Here is a 12,563-nt window from a genome sequence, read left to right on the forward strand (position 1 = left end):
CTCCCCTCCACAGGTGGGGAGGGGCAGGAACACCAGACTTTGAGTCGTTGCCCTGGAGCAAGACAAACTTCTGGCCCGCCACTTCCTAGCTGCAAGACTGTGGACAACATGTTCAGCCTCTTTGGGCCTCAGGTTCCACCGCTATAGTGGAAGAATAAGGCCATATGACCACATCTTGGGGCTCCTTGGGAAACTTAAACAGAACCTAACTTTTGTTAGGATCTTACATCTATTTCGGGACATAGGTATATTGCAAACATCACCTTCTCGGGAAACCCTTCTTACTACCCAGTATCAAGCAGTCTCTCCAGCTTCTGGTCCTTCTAGAACTCTATGATAGGATTTGTCCATTCCCTTTGGCCCTGAGCACTTTCTGTCCACCTTGCACCATAGTGATACGTACTTGGGTAAATTCCACGAGTCTTTTATCTCCTAGAAATGGCACCCGCACGTTTTTTGGAAATCCAAAAATAATTGCATGACTCTGTTCACCAGGAACTGAACCACCTGGACATAGCAGGGTCCTGTCAAGTTCCATCACCTCCCCCCGCCTTTTTTTTTTTTTTTTTAACCCAGGGATATTCAACCTCTGAGCCATATCCCCAGCCTCTTTTTATATTTTATTTAGAAATAGGGTCTCAATAAGTTGCTTAGGACCTCACTAAATTGCTGAGGTTGGCTTTTAACTTGCAATCCTCCTGCCTCAGCCTCCTGTGCCGCTGGATTACAGGCATGTGCCACAGAGCTTGGCCTTCTCTTCTTGATACCATCCTCAGACACTCATCTGCCTCCTGGTAAAATATATACTGTGTGTACTTGACATCTCCTTTGTTGGTAACATCCATCTATGGCATGCATATGGCTTAATGCACATGATGCTCGATTTCCATCCTGATGAATGGACTGAAGCTGATATTGTAGCTGACCTGCCCACACCCACATTCAAAATACACACACACACACACACACACACACACACACATACACACACCATAATATAATGGAACCAATCAAAGAATACACAAATTCAGGTTTGAATATCGGCTCTATCACCTGCTGTTTGTCCTTGGACAAGCTTTTTCACTTCTCTGAGCCTTGGACTCCTCATCGGTAAAAGGAGAATTTTGAGATCTGCCTGCCTATTTGGGTCTTTGAGATGACACACAGTGTTCTCAAAACACAGTGGTTCCCTTGCTTCCCTTGCCCTCCTGGACAGCTTGTGGAATTGTCATCTGGAATGCTATGTGTCATTTCCCATCATCCCCAGCGCAGAGGAGGTCAAGCCACCAGGCCCAGAGGACAAACATTCTGAAGAACAACCAGCCATGAGGGTATTGACTGGAGCAGCCACAGGGTGCTGGGAGAGCCCGCTGGGGTCAGGAGTAAGAGGCTGTTTACTAAACAAGCCGAGAGATGATTCATTTCCTATGCTTTAGATGAAAAAAGAGACAGAAATACATCTCCCAGGAGAAGGATGGGAAAGGCAACCTATGGTAGGAAGGCAGAGGGAGGGGGAACAGGAAAGAAAAAAGGCTCAAGCCAAGGACATTTGTGCTCTGTCCAGTGCCAGAGCAAAATTATGATGCTGAGATGTTCTCCTCTGGCACCTTGACTCTCACTGACTCTTCCCTGGAAGCCCCCCAGAACCAACCCAAAGAAAATATGGCATCTCTTTTTTTTTTAATATATTTTTAGATGTAGATGGACCTTTATTTTATTTATTTATTTTTACGTGGTGCTGAGGATTGAACCCAGTGCCTCATATATGTGAGGCAAGTGTTCCACCACTGAGCTACAGCCCCAGCCCCAAAATATGGCATCTCATTCCCAGTAAGGAGCCAGAGATTGAGAGGTCTCCTTCCTTTCCCCTCTTTCTTTCCTTATTTTTGGATGTTTCCACGTAACACGAATAAAAGCCTTAAGGCGGAATTTCAGTCATCCATAGAGGAAAAGAAAAAAAAAAAAAACAGAGTACTCTGGTATTGTATTTGTGATAGGTTTCTTTCCTTCCTTCTTCCTTTTTGTTTGGGGCCTGTGGGAGATAACCCTAATTGATACTTCTTGGGTATTTTGCAGAAGAGTTCCACAGCATCTCATCTATTAGTGCTCCCCGATTACCCACCGAGGGCAGCATGGATTTATGCCATTTTGCAGAAGAGAAAGCTGAGGCTTACAGGAGTTAAGTTATTCAAGGTCCTGAAGTCAAATAAGAAGCAGAACAGAAACCTAAATCCAGGTCTCCTATCATGGTGTTGTTTAGTCCAGATTATTTCTTGAAACCTCTCTTTTAGTTCTTCTCATTATGGATTTTTTTGGTTTACTTTTGTATGTATTTAATGTATGCAATATGTTTATGTATTCAATATACATATACATTGTGTAATGATTATCACAAAGAACATACCCATCACCACCAAGGTTGTACATTCATCCCCAGAAATTGCTCATCTTTTATATTATTTTTTCTTTTAGTTGTAGTTGGACACAATACCTTTTTTTTTTTTTAATTTATTTTTATGTGGTGCTGAGGATCGAACCCTAGGTCTTACACGTGTGAGGCTAGCGCTCTACTACTGAGCCACAGTCCCAGCTCCAGAAATTGCTCATCTTATAACTGAAAGTTTTATTGATTCTTTTATATATGACAGCGGAATGTATTACAATTTTTTTTTAAGAGAGAGAGAGGGGGGAGGAGAGAGAGAGAGAGAGAGAGAGAATGAAAGAGAATTTTTTAATATTTATTTTTTAGTGTTTGGTGGACACAACATCTTTGTCTGTATGTGGTGCTGAGGATCGAACCCGGGCCGCACGCATGCCAGGCGAGCGCGCTACCGCTTGAGCCACATCCCCAGCCCTACAATTCTTATTACACATATAGAGCACATTTTTTAATATCTCTGGTTGTATATAAAGTACATTCACACCAAATCGTGTCTTCATACGTGTACTTTGGATAATAATGTTCATCATATTCCACCATCATTTCTAACCCCCTGCCCCTCTCTTCCCCTTCCACCCCTTTGCCCGATATCTGGAGTTTGTCTATTCCTCCCATGCTCCCCCTCCCTACCCTAATATGTGCATCCTTTTAAAAAATATATATATAAATTTTTAGTTGTAGAAAGACACAATATCTTTATTTTATTTATTTATTTTTATAAAAATAAGTCCAGAGGTGCTGAGGATCAAACTCAGTGCCTCACACATGCTAGGCAAGCGATCTACCACTGAACTACAACTCCAGCCTCTGTATACTTTTTACTATCATTTATTTCCAAAACATTTTTTTTCATCCCAAACAGAAATGCTATAGCCCATTTCTGGGTACTGGACATGATAAAGTTGAGCTCAGCTTCTGTGTTCAGAAACCAAAAGCTGCCCCTGAGGAAAGAGGATTGTGCCCCAGGCTGTCAGGACTCAGGCAAGGTTTCAGGGCCAGGGTGGGTTAAGACAGTCTCTCTGGGTGCTTAGTCCAGTCTGCAGCTGCTGGGTGAAAGAGCAGCTTAGGCCTGGGACAGAATGTCCTCTCTAAATAATGCTCCCAGGGTCCTTCAGAGCACAAATATGCAGCCCTGTTCTCAGATCACTGTCTTTCTCTGGCTGAGTGGGTCACAACAGGGCTGGAAGACAGCCTTCAGCCACATTCCCAGGAACAGGCTCCAGATCCCCAGGGAACAGAGCATGACCTTTTGTAAATTCAAATAATTGTGTTTATTAGCTTTAGAATTTTAAAGAAAATTATAATTATAGGAAGTTTGAAAACCAAAGAAGAAAGGAAATGCTACTTACTGTCATGGCCACTGTTTGCCCCGGGGACTAGAGTGTTCCAGGATGCTTACGTTCCTTGTTCCATTTCATCTTGGCCACCATCCCGAGAGGTACACTAGGTGGCCTAGAAAGGTTAAGTACATTTGTCCAAGCTGGGCGTGGTGGCGCACTCCTGGAATCTTGGAGCTCAGGAGGCTGAGGCAGGAGGGTCACAAGTTCAAAGTCAGCCTCAGCAACTTAGTGAGACCCTATCTCACCCTATCTTAAAACAAACAAACAAAAAAGGGGTGGGGGTGGCTTGGAATGTGGCTCAGTGGTTAAGCGCTTCTGGGTTTAATCCGTGGAACCAAAAAAAAAAAAAAATTGTCTAAGGTTACACAAGTGAGGTGATGCACACTGGATCATGCAAGGTACTGGAGCTAGATTTGAATCCAAGTGTGCCTTGGGCCCTTTTCACCAGCAACTCAGGTTGAGCCAGAAGAACATGACTTACAAAAGCGGCAGTTCAGCCTGATTCTGTGCCTTGAATAGTCCTGCTCTCAACCATCATTCGCATTTTTTTGTGAGTTTCTTTCTGGGCTTTATGTATATTTTAATATGATTGAATATGTTTTCATACAACTTTATATTCTTTTATATCCCTTATATCCTTTTTCTACTTTTTTGGGGTAGGGGAGGCACTCTACCACTGAGAGACATCCCCAGCCCTTTTTAATCTTTTTGAGATAAGGTCTTGCTAAGTAGCCACGGCTATCCTTGAACTTGAAATCCTCCTACCTCCTTGCTTCTCCTGAATTGCTGGGATTACAGGCATGTGCCACCACTGCTAGTTTTTTACTTTTTTACATAATAAGTATCATATCAGGGGTTGGGGCTGGGGCTCAGCGTTATAGCGTTTGTCTCACATGTGTGAGGCCCTGGGTTTGATCCTCAGCACCACATAAAGATAAATAAAATAAAGACATTGTGTCCAACTACAACTGAAAAATAAAAAAAAAATAAGTCTCATATCATTATCATAGATGCTCTCTGAGATCATTTTAATGGCAGCATGATAGCCCATGGAATATGTATCTCTCTTTACTGTTAGACATAGATGGTGACCAATTTTTTGCTGGTATATATAATGCTGTAATGATTGTCTTTGCGCCTCATGCTTTTTCCATTTTTAAAACCATTTCTTCAAGCATCTCTCCCTGTTGTAATCACTTGCTGATGGACTGGCTTTCTTCATTCTTTAAAGCTTTATTGAGAACAGGAGTCAGGCCAGTTTTGTTCTCATTGTATCCCCAGCACCTGTCTGCACATTCAATCAATCTTTGCTCCATAAGCCAAAAAAATAAGTAGCAGTAAAAATAATAAACAGGGTTGGGGTTGGAGCTCAGCAGTAGAGCACTCGCTTAGCACATGCAAGGCCCTGGGTTCGATCCTCAGCACCACATAAAAATAAGTAAATAAAATAAAGGTATTGCGTCCAACTACAACTAAAAAAAAATAGTAAAAAAATAATAAATAATGAGAGCAGAAGACTTTCTTTTCTTCTTTCTTTCTTTTTCTTTTTCTTTCTTTCTTTTTTTTTTTTTTTTTTTTTTTTGTACCAGGGATTGAACTCAGGGGCACTCAACCCCTGAGCCACATCCCCAGCCCTATTTTGTATTATTTAGAGACAGGGTCTCACTAAGTTGCTTAGTGCCTCACCTTTGCTGAGGCTGGCTTTGAACCTGCGATTCTCCTGTCTCAGCCTCCCAAGCCACTGGGATTACAGGCGTGTGCCACCACACCCAGCCTACTTATGTATTTCTATGTTCACTATCACCTTGTCTTCAACACTAGGAACCAGCTCAGAACCCAGAGGGACTCCTCAGGACAATATTGCCAAAGTGTTTGTTCAACCATTCATTAACTATTCACAGAACACCTTACTTTGTGCCTGGTATTGATTGTTATGGGTGCTGGGGACGTAGCTGCCTTTATAGAGCTTTCCTTCAGGTTGAGGAGACAGAAAATGAACACAGAAACCAATACACATTTTACACAGAAAATGGTGTAAGAGTGACAAATGCTATAAAGAAATATAAACAGAATAAAGGGTTAGAGAAGGATAGAAGATGCTATTTGGATAGGGAGGTCAAGGAAATGCTCTCTGAAGAGGGGACATGTCAGCAAAGATCTGAAGAAAGAGTCATGGCGGGCTGGGGATGTGGCTCAAGCGGTAGCGCGCTCGCCTGGAATGTGTGCGGCCCAGGTTCGATCCTCAGCACCACATACAAAGATGTTTGCCCGCCGATAACTAAAAATAAATATTAAAATTCTCTCTCTCTCTCTCTACCTCTCTCTCTCTCTCTCTTAAAAAAAAAAAAGAGTCATGACAAGTCTTTACCTATCTGAAACAAGACTGTATGAGGAAAAGTAAACAGGGAGTGCAAAGATCCTGGGGTGAGTACAGAGCTGTCCAACTCTATACTATGGTGCCTTGTTCATGCTGCTCCCTTTCCTACTGCAGCTGTCTCTCTCTGTTCACTAGCTGCCATGGGTCTAGCGAACTTCTGCTTCTATGACCAAATTCAAACCTTATTTCTTGCAGTCTGCCCTTACATCGCTTGTTCTCATAGTTTTTGTATCTCTGTCACAACAATCATTATTCTGTTCTACACTTGTTTTTTAACCTATTTTGTCTCAATCAGCAGTGTTTAAGCACAGATTGTCCTGTGCATTCTTGTACCCTTGATTGCCTAGCCAGTGTTGGGCCCAAAGTAATGTTGATTGTTCCATTTCTATGAAATGTTCAAGATGGGCTGATTCACAGAGACAGAAGGCAAATTAGTGTTTGCAGGGTGGGGTGTGTGTATGTGTCAGAAACTAGAGAATTACTGCTAAATGGGAATGAGGTCTCCTGTTAAGGTGTTGAAATGTTCTCAAACTAGACAGTGGAGACGGCTGCATAACACCATGAATGTACTAAATGCAGCTTAATTGCACACTAAAATTGTTAAAATGGTGGATTTTCTTATGTGAATCTTGCCACAACTTCAAAAGATAGTGGTTGACTTGAGTGGAGTTGAGACCATCAAGAGACAGGTAGTCCTGCTTATGAACGTCTGCATTCTGAATGAGACAGGGTGGCCAACAGAGAGTGAGAGAAATGAGAAATCTAGCCTTGGGACCCGAGGAACCAGAAAATAAATCCTGAGCAGACACAAGATGATTGTTTACAATTCACACCTTTACCTGGAACACTGAATGAGAAGTGAGTCAACCAGGTTTTAGTCATGGCTACAGGTGAAGGGATTGGAGTGACATCTGTTAAACTTCGAACATTGACAGGGAGAGGGGCGGGTCTCCAATGGAATCAGACTTTAAAAAATGGGCTCAAGAATCCCCAACTTCTCAAGCCATTGTGGCACACGCCTGTAATCCCAGCGGTTTGGAAGACTGAGACAGGAGGAGTTCAAAGCCAACCTCAGTGACTTAACAAGATGCTAAGCAACTCAGTGAGACTCTGTTTCTAAATAAAATACAAAATAGGGCTGGGGATGTGGTTCAGTGGCTGAGTGCCCCTGAGTTCAATCCCCAGTACCTCTCCCTGAAAAAAAAAATCCCCAACTTCTCTTTCCTTATGTTATTATACCTAAATTAACTGCATTAGAGACTGTCATAGAAAGCATCTGAGTATTTTTCTCTTGGGGCCTTTTTTTTTTTTTTTGACAACCACACTCATCTTAATCTATATACTCAGTTGTTTTATTAATAACATCTCTCCTTGCATAACACAGTTTACCAGTGATTCCTATAATATAATTTCCACAATAATCTTCTAAGAGTGATACTTTGAGCCTTAATTTGCAAAAGAGAAAACTTTTCTTATAGCAATAAACTGAGATATATACATAATATGTAGATATATACATAATATGTTGGAGCATGAGCCCAAGTATTCTGATTCTGGAATGTTGTGTGAATGTTGGTTTAAAACAAATTTTTTTTCCCCCTGGTACTGGGGATTGAACCCAGGGTCTCTTAACAGCTGTGTCACATTCACAGCCCTTTTTACTTTTTGTTTTGATTTTTTTTTTTTTTTTTTTTTTTTGGTGGTAGTGCTGGGGATTGAACCCAGGGCCTTGTACATGGGAGGTGAGCACTCTACCAACTGAACTATATCCCCAGCCCTACTTCTTGTTTTGAGAGAGTCTCACTAAATCACTTAGGGCTTCACTAAATTGCTGAGGGTTTTTAAAATTTTTGATCATTTGCTTAACAATATTAGTTCTGTACAATATTGAAAAAAATAAAATATAACATAAAAGCAGAAAAAAACCCCAAGACTTCTACTACACTAGGATTTGTAGAATCAATTATTTTTCTTCTATATCATAACACAGAGGTGGGGATGGGGCAAAGAGATACATGATGTGCTCCAGTCCCTGAACAATCCATCTAAGAACCAACAGCTCTTTCTTGGGAGTCTAGCTGCATTTGAAGACACAAATGACTCTGGGGGCTAAATAGAGTAGATTGTGTCACTACATCGACATTCAGACTTTATATGATACATACCTAATTCAATGTAATTTGGAGAATTAACCTTTCAAGTAATCTTTTATTAAAGTATAACAAATACAACTGTAACTGTGACTAAGCCTGGATGACACATATCATAAGCTTCAACTTGATGGATTTTACATTTAAAAAGTACCCAGAGCTTAAAAATACACAGAATATAAGACTCCCCCTCCATTCCCTCTTCAGGGACCAGTCCCAGAGGTAAACTGATTTTTATCAGATTAGTTTTGCCTGGTCCTATATTTTATATATAAGTGTGTGGATTCTTTAACCAGACATTATATTTATGAGATTCATCATGTTGCTGGATGTAGTTGAAATTTCTCAATATACCCACAATCATTTGACATTAATGTAGTCCATGTTTTGGCTAATACCAGACAGTATAAACACTCTTATAATCGCGTGAACACTCATTTAATCATGTGAAATTGCTATTTGTGTGTGTGTGTGGGGGGGGAGATAACCAAGGATTGAACTTGGAGGCACTCAACCACTGAGCCACATCCCCAGCCCTACTTTTTAAGTTTTATTTAGAGTAGGGTCTCACTAAGTTGTTTAATGCCATTGCCTCAGCCTCCTGAAGTGTGCCACCATGCCTGGCTGTGAAATTGCTATTTGACAGCTGTTAAATGTTGGCAATTTCATATGTGTAGTTCAACCAGTTATACATTTTAAAGTGAACATGTTTGCATTGCATTACATTGGACATACATCCAGGGATCAGATTGTCAGGCCACAGGTTATATATGTATCTTTGGCTTTTATTGGAAACTAGATATTGCCAGTATTCCAAAGGGTTGTACCAACCCACACTTTCATTAGCATGTATGAGATCTCCAGATGTTTCACATCCTTGCCAACACTCCAATCTCTTGATGCATTAATACTGTATTTTTCATTTTACCTATACTTGTGGGTATATAATAGTATCACAATGTGTTTTTAATTCACATTTCTCTAATAATGAGTAAAATTAAAATCTATTCATTTGCTTATTGGCCATTTGAATATCCTCCTTAGATGATGTATTTATTTAAGTCTTTGATTCCCCACCTTTTTTTTTTTTCCTTTTGGTACCAGGTATTGAACCAAGTGGCACTTAACCACTGAGACACATTCCCAGCCCCTTTTTAATATTTTATTTAGAGACAAGATCTCACTAGGTTGCTTACAGTCTCACTAAATTGCTGAAGCTGGCTTTGAACTTGTAATCCTCCTGCCTCAGCCTCCCCAGCTGCTGAGATTACAGATATGCATCATCATGCCCGGCCTTTGCCCATTTTTTAATTGGGCTACTCACCTTTCTTATATGAATTTGTAAGAATTTTGACGATATATTCTGGATACAAGTTGTCAGTTATAGCATTGTAAATATCTTCTCTCACCCTGTAACTTGCCTTTTCATTGTCTCAATGTGTCTTTTAATGAACAGACATTATAACTTTAATTAAATCCAATTTATCCATTTTTCTTTAAGTTTAATGCTTTTTATATCTTGATAAGAAATGTTTGGGGGCTGGGGATGTGGCTCAAGCGGTAGCGCGCTCGCCTGGAATGCGTGCGGCCCGGCCCGGGTTCGATCCTCAACACCACATACAAACAAAGATGTTGTGTCCACCGAAAACTAAAGAATAAAAAATATTAAAATTCTCTCTCCCTCTCTCTCTCTCACTCTCTCTCAAAAAAAAAAAAAAAAAAAAGAAATGTTTGTCTACTTCAAGGACATGATATTATAGAACATTAACCTTTGTTGTTTTCCCATACAGAATTAACCTGTGTTAATTAAACTAAGCCAGTGATTTCTTACATAGAATCAGGGAAGTGAGAAAGAGCTACTTTCTGAAGGAAGATGTATGATTTTTCATTTTGAATGCACTGATTCTGGTTTACAGTGAATCATGAGCACTACTTCCAGTCTGGTCAAAGTATAATTCTGAATGAATGCTCTGAGGAAAAAGGGCCTTTCTCCTCAAGGTCATTAGTTCTGAAGAAGAAGTGATGCTTCATGGAAAAACTAACATTTCTTGAAACTTTCATTACATCTTGGATACTCTATATCCTGTTTCTTGTGAATACTTCAAACAGTCTGTCTTTTGAGTTAGGTATCATTATCTCCATTTTACAAATGAGGAAGCTGAGGTTCAGAGGATAAAAAACTGCCTAAGTTTGTGAAGTAAGTGCTAAGTTGTGTCTTGCCAGACAACTACTCCATCTCTGAAAGCATAACCAGGATTCCTTATTAATTAGTTTCATCCAGATGTTGTAAGAAGTCACCATGAATTGGGAGGCTTAAAACAAGAGAAATTTATTCTCTCACAGTCCAGAAGGCTAGAAGTCTGAAATCAAGATGTCAGCAGGGTTGCTTCCTTCTGAGGGTTCTGAGGAGAATCTGTTCCATGCCTTTCTCCCAGCTTCTGGTGAATGCCTTCCTTGGCATGTAGTTCTATCATTCCATCCCTCTTCATCATGACATTCACATGGCCATCTTTTTATAAGGACAAGAGTCACACTGGATAAATCACTGCCCTAGGCCAGTGTCATCTCATGTTTTTCTGTTTGTGTTTGAGACTGGGGTATTACTATGTTGTCCAGGTTGGCCTCAAACTCTTGGACTCAAATGATCCTCCTATAGCCTCTGGAGCAGCTGGGATATAGGCAGTGACTGTGCCTGGCATTTTCACCTTTTTGTTCGTGTGGTGTGATCAGGTACTGGGGACTGCAATTTGTGCCTGGTGCATACTAGGCAAGCATGCGACCACTGAGCTACTCACCCAGACCCTACCTTATTTTAACTACTTACATCTACAATGCCTTTATTTTCAAACAAGGTCGCATGGTCACATTCTGAGATATTAGGGGTTAGGACTTCATCTTTTTTTTTTTTTTTTTGGCACCAGGTATTGAACCCAAATATGCTCAACCACGGAGCCTCATCCCCAGCACCCCTATCTTAAAAAACAATTTTTTTTAAAAGTGGGTGTAGTTGTAGATGGACATTACCTATTTTATTTATTTTTGTATGTGGTGCTAAGGTTCCAACACAGTGCCTCACATATGCTAGACAAGTGCTTGGCTACTGAGCCCCAGCTCCAGCTACGCCCCCAACTTTTTTGGGAAACAGGGCCTCTGCTAAGTTGCTGAGGCTGGCTTTGAACTTGAGGTCCTCCTGCCTCAGCTTCCTGAGCAGCTGGAATTACAGGTGTGTGCCACGGAACTCAGCTCAACTTTTATCTTTTTTGAAGAATGCAATTACAATATTTCATTAAGTTGCATAAGCTCTGGAGTGAAATGGGAATCATTTTCTCCTGATTTGGAGGATTTTGCACAAAAACTTAACTTTATTTCTTGTTAGATTCCTAACTTCCCCCGGAAACTGTCAGGATTCTTAGAATTCCTATTCTTAGAATTCTCATTAATATTTATTATTCCCCACATCCTCATTGCCTTCTGGGCAATATCCACAGGGACAATCAATCTATTGCTGCCCCACAAAAAACACAAACTCATTACCTTTTTCTTCCTCCTGACTTCCCATTTTTCACAAAATTGGCTAAAGCCTCCCCATTTTCCAGAAAGAATCCTTTTCTTTTCAGCCTCCTCACATCTCCCAGATTCAATTCCTTACTGTTCCCTGTCCCTTGGGAAGATAGTCTAGCTTCCCGACTGTTCTTCATGTTCCCAGGTTCTTCACCTTCAAGCCGGTCTCACATTGGCTATATACACAGCCATTTTTTTTTTTTTTTTTTCTAGAAAAGTTCCAATCTAACTTTGCAAAATCAAAGACCAGCGACCTGAGGTAGCTCTTCAACTGCTCCACCCTGCCTCAGATGACCAACCAAACAGAGCGCCACTCAACTTTCTCCAGCCAATCCAAATGGAATACTTCACCCAGGGGCAAAGCCTTCTCCTCCTTCCTCGTCCTCCCTGATATCTTGCCTGCCCTCTTTTCCTTGCTGAGCTTCTGAAACAATTCGGGCTTCCCTCACTTATCCCGCTCGACCCGAAGACATGGTTATTGGTGCACCTTTCTACTTCTCGTCTTTCCCATCCCCACCCGGCATTAAGCTCCAAGCTGGGTACCAACTGGAGCTCCTCCATCTATGCGTCTCTACTCAACCCAGGAAATTTTCCCCCCCAAGAGGGCCGTAACGAACTACAGATGAACCTAGCCTAGGTGTTTCCTTCCCGGAGATTCGGTCCAGCAGCTACCATGGATAGGTCAGAGCAAGAAC

Source organism: Callospermophilus lateralis, chromosome 11 (genome assembly GCF_048772815.1).
Source record: "Callospermophilus lateralis isolate mCalLat2 chromosome 11, mCalLat2.hap1, whole genome shotgun sequence".
NCBI classification, from domain to species: domain Eukaryota; kingdom Metazoa; phylum Chordata; class Mammalia; order Rodentia; family Sciuridae; genus Callospermophilus; species Callospermophilus lateralis.